This window comes from Gymnoscopelus microlampas (assembly GCF_963454915.1).
Source record: "Gymnoscopelus microlampas genome assembly, chromosome: 11".
Lineage (NCBI taxonomy): Eukaryota > Metazoa > Chordata > Actinopteri > Myctophiformes > Myctophidae > Gymnoscopelus > Gymnoscopelus microlampas.
In genome coordinates this window covers 6,788,463-6,794,209 of record NC_139948.1, presented here as the reverse complement: position 1 = coordinate 6,794,209, position 5,747 = coordinate 6,788,463, and positions in this window count along the sequence as shown.

Genomic DNA, 5,747 nt, shown 5'->3' with positions numbered 1-5,747 from the left:
GCTGGACCAATCAGCACCAAACTACTTGGGTTCTGATCTGGTGAAAGCATGATGCCCAAACATAAGGCGACCTCATAGCAGTGGTTAGGGTGCAAGCCTGTCTTTTGTGAGCGTTGTTTCAGTAAGATTGTATAGATGTGATCATCACTACAGTACATGTTTGATTCATATTTCAAGTGCTCTCCTGTTCTTTGTAGTGTTGTGTGTTTTGTTTCCTGTCCCTCTCAAGATCCCCATGGCAAATAAGCAAAATTCTTAATAACTAAATAACTTAATACATTATAATTGCCCTCTATAACTCAAATAAAATAAATATTTCATAAATAGTTCATCTTTTACTCAAGGGGGGCCAACACCCGTCGCAAGTTGATGATGTCATGTGTCCGTGTGTGGTCCAGCCCTGTGGACTGTATGGAATGCATGTGCTGATAAAATGTGTTTAAAATATTGTTTTGATGTTCATATTAACCTTAGAACGTCTTAAGTTGTTTTTTACTAAAGGAGTAGTTCACCCAAAAAAAATACCTATTTGCTCTCAATTACATACCCCATGAAGCATTGAATTCATGGAGATTTGTTTGTTTTTTACGCATTCCTGAGCCAATAATTTGATGACCGGGTGTATTTCCGGTAGGAGACTCAGAGTCTATTTTGAGTCTTCTACCGAATACATTGGCATCTTTCCGCCGGTAATGAAATTATTGGCGTAGGAATGCGACAAAAACAAAAAATCCCCATGAATTCAATGCTTCATGGGGTGTGTAATTGATAGAGAATAAGTCATTTTTGGGGTGAACTACTCCTTTAAGACATGCTAATAACATTCCATAGGGCTAGACCACACAGGGATCCTTTTACAGGGATCCTTTTAAAGCTGCAATGAGTGATTCACCACACCACCACCACCAGTGTCTGACTATGTCTTAGTAACGTCTAAACATAACTAACACTTTGATAAATCATTAGAAAAGACTTTCCTTTTTACACACAAGCTTAGCAATGTATTTATGAGCAGCTGGTACAACCCAGTCCTACTTTTAGAGTAGAGTATAGTGTGTGAGTACAGTAGGCCTGTTTGTGGCTTGTTCTTCCTTGTTGCTACTGTGCTGACACAGACAGACATGGTCACATGTTTATAACTCACTATATTCATATTGAACTAGTGTTATTTTCATAATATTTTCTGGCACCAATGTGCATAGTATACATTTGCCTTGGAAAGCCAGCTCACTGGCTGTGAGAGATTGATGCTGCTACACACACACACACCTGAAATTAGAAGAATAAACAAACAAGCAAAGCATCTGCCATTTCTTTCTTTCTTTAATTAGCCCACTATTATTTGATATATGCATACTATTACAATACAATGACCAGGTCATTTTTCAAAATACTAACTATATATTTAATATCTAACAATGCAGAGAGCACTACTGTTTGTGCTGCAGGAAATAAAGCAGACAGGAAGAGGAAGCTTTGTCTCTAAAACCATTTCTTGAGTTTAGAAGCAGAAGAGGTCTTATTGACCACAGACTACCATGATGTTCATTTTATTGTTTCATCAATCAATCACACATTAGTTATCATTATTATGTATACAATACAGTGTCACCACTATCATGAACACAACTAAATGTAGAACTTTTTCAAAAATATAATAATATGTGTGATAATAACTTTATTGACCAGCTCATCTACAGCACAGTTCATACATCTGAAACCACAACTCTGTGTGTGACGTCAGCACCACGTCTATAGGAATACAAAAGAGTCTATCGGTTATTCTGCACCGTTGTGTGTTGGTGTGCACGTCTGCATGCATGTGAATGCACGTTCATGTGTCTCTAAAAGTACAGGTTTGAGACACCAGACTCAACAATACAGATGAGCTGAATGCTGCCATCAAAGCATACTTTTCGATGGTAGACATTTCTGTATTATAAATCATTTTTTTGTGGTCTTATGTAACATTCAAACATTTTCAGATATGGATTATTTTATTTTCAAAAGCTGTATGTAACATAATCATCAAGATTAAAACAACAACAAAAAACTTTCACTTTATGCAGATATTAGAATATGAAAGTTTCACTTTTTAAATGATATTATTAAGGAAGGAAATATATTGTAATTAGTTTAGATGCACAGGGCCATGGGCCACTTGGTTTTAATCATCTTTGACATACAAATAATAAGACTTTAGCCCACTATGTATCTGAGGTCACTGAATGACATCATCATGTATGAGGTCACCCACTGATGATATCATCATCATCATCATCATCATCATCATCATCATCATCATCATCATCATCATCATCACTGCTTACAGACAGACAGACAGACAGACAGATTGAGTCATTGACAATATATATATATACACACAATATATATGACAACAGTGACATATGGTGGTGATACACGACTACAGCACAAGAGGAAGATTTCCTATTCATTTGAATTACTGTCTTTTAAAAATAATAATTAATTTGAGTCCTATCTTACCCCTCATACCTAAACTTTGTAGGCATTTTGTACTATTGAATCACATTTTTAAATAGCCGATCTACATGAGATGTGAGCTTGTTAAAAAATGTTTTTCAAAATAGTGAAAAATGGCACAAAAAAATAAGCTTAGGCATAAGGGGTAAGGCGACGCACAAGATGATCTTTAAAGGGCAAGACCACTTTGGTAGAGGTTTGGCTTTTGTTGTTACCTTGCCATTATGTAACTCCAAAGGTGGACAACTGATTAGAAATTGATCATTCAACATGGGGGTGCGAGTTGCAGCAGTGTTTTGGGGCTGCGGCGCTGGGCTACAATATTTATTCATTTCATTGAAGATAATGCTTACACATCTGCAGGAATCACTGCTTTATTTCATTATTTTCAAAAATATTCATATATAAGGACAACAAGTATGCTTTTATTTTAAGATATTCTTATTTTCCATTTTGAAATTGCACTAAAGATAAGTGTGGGGTCGCCAAAGAATTTCCGCTATAAAATGGGGTCGTGGCAGAAAAAAGTTTGAGAACCCCTGTTGTAGAGTGATATAATGCGCAGCTTGTTCAGGCAGGTAACCAAAGATTGTTAATATAGGAAGATACACAATCTCCATTGGAGCCACTAGAGGCGAAGTAGTACACAAATCCTACAAATGATCTCCTAAGTAGGCGTGGTTTGCTTCTACCCCGACCTCCTGTAATTACATGCCCTGGATACTGTTATAAAAAGTTTTTATGTGGTTTCTAATACATTTTCTGTATAGTTTTTTTGCATTACTTAATGTAATGTGAGAAACTGTAGGGCAAAGAGACTTCATTAGAGACTGCAGAGACTGCAGCCCAAAATGTGCAACTGATACAAATGCATTCTTAAGGTCATACTAAAATTAACTTGCATACACATGATTACTTTTGATGCAGTGATGGCCTTTTTTCTTTCCGCTCTTTCGTTTTTTTTTTGCTATCAAAAACACTGTCATCTGGGGACTCCCCAAAAATAATGTGGGGACCCCCTGGGGGTCCCGACTCACAAGTTGAGAACCACTGCCATAGAATGTTTGCACTTTCTCCTTTTTTGGTCCGTACATCTACATAAACGTTCAGATGTCAAATATAAAGTTCTTGCCTCATGGCCACGGATGTTACAATTGGAAGGCATGACCTTTACACCTTAGTGAATGGCAAACTGGAAAAAGCCAACTTCTCGCAGGAAAGTCGTACCAGGACACAGAGGGCATCCACGCGTGTACAACATATCCGAAAGGCGGATTCTAAAATCTTATCGTTATAGCGAATCCATAACCCTAGCCAAATAAGGTCTAGTGTGAGGAAAGTTATATTGGCGTGTTCAGGGCGACGCGCTGATCGAGAATATGGTGTCCCTTTTAGTCTACGACCCCCAAAAGGCTAACCTTAACCCTAAACTTAGGGTTAGTCATTTTGGGGGTGAACTATCCCTTTAAATACATTTTGTTTGACTCGATTCCACAGATAAATGTTATGAAAATAGCAGATCTACAAGCTCACGATGCGTCGTGAACTTGTAGATCGAGCTATTTTCATTTTTGTCACAGTCAGACTTTGCCTGTCTTGTTTAGGCCTTGTATTTCTATGTTATGTTCTTGTTCTAGTTTTCATGGTTCTACGTTCATGTCTTCCCCAGGTGTTTCTCATGTGTAATCAGTCCTCATGTGTATATTAGTCTTGTTCCCCTGCCAGTCTTTGTGGAGTCATTGTTTGGTGTCACATCATGTTTAGTGTTGTATCATGTTAGTTTGGGATGTGTTCCCTGTTATTTTGTAATAAATCACCCAATCTGGGGTTTTGAACTCTGCCTGCCTTGCTGTCCTGCATTTGGGTCCTCGCCACACCACCAGATTGTGACAATTTGTATCTCTTTCCCTATATTATTTGCCAATTTGGTCAATGTTTGACCAGATTTTATAGTATAGTCTGTTGATTACTTTTGATGCAGTGATGGCCTTTTTTCTTTCCTTTCTTTCGTTTTTTTTTTTGCTCTTAAAAAGGTATTAAAAGTCCTTAAATTGTCACTTCACTGTCATCTGGGGACTCCCCAAAAATAATGTGGGGACCCCCCTGGGGGTCCCGACCCACAGGTTGCGAACCACTGCCATAGAAGGTCCTCAAACCTCTGCATATTAAAATCTTCAAAGAGAGAAACAGAACATCAGGAGAGTAACCATTTATGAGCTGAAATTGTGTAGTGTTCCAATTTTCTCTTCACTCCCCATTTCACTTGTTAATCCTGTATCCTGTATGAATTCTCTCTCTCACCTGACTGATACAATTGGTATATTCAGAAAATTCTGTTTACTAATGAGCGGGAGAAGATGGGGAGATCCCTCGCTGTTACTGAACAAACCCTATAGCAATTTTATCAGAATAGAGCTATTCTACACTTATTATTATTATTATTATTATTACAAAAACACATCCCTTACTATATAACCTGGTTTATACCTATAACCATGACATTCCTATTTTGGGTTCAAGTTTTCACAAAAAGATAGCACATCTACAATGTCACAAGCCTTGATACAGATGATCTTCAAAATAGTGTTTGCACTTTCTCCTTTTTTGGTCCGTACATCTACATAAACGTTCAAATGTCAAATATAAAGTTCTTGCCTCATGGCCACGGATGTTACGATTATCCACGGTCCCTCAGAAGTACCCGTATCTTCCGTATAGTTTAATAAAAAGCATTGTAATCCGTTCGGTTGCCATTTTCTCATTGAGTTACAATGTAAAATACACCTCCCAACCGCTAGGGTCACATACAGTAGTTGAAAGCATTCGGAGAAAATGGTCACCGATCGGATTAAAATGCTTTTTATTAGACAATACTGAGGATACGGGTACTTCTGAGGTCCCGTACATAATTGTAACATCCGTGGCCATGAGGTAAGCACTTTATATTTGAAATCTGAACGTGTATGTAGATGTTTGACATCATGCAGTTGAAATGGTGCTGATTGGCCGGTTAGACACACACACACACACACACACACACACACACACACACACACACACACACACACACACACACACACACACACACACACACACACACACACACAGAGAGAGAGAGAGAGAGAGAGAGAGAGAGAGAGAGAGAGAGAGAGAGAGAGAGAGAGAGAGAGAGAGAGAGAGAGAGAGAGAGAGAGAGAGCAGAGCAGATGTCTTGAGAAGCGGACATCCTCTCGCTCTCTCTCTCT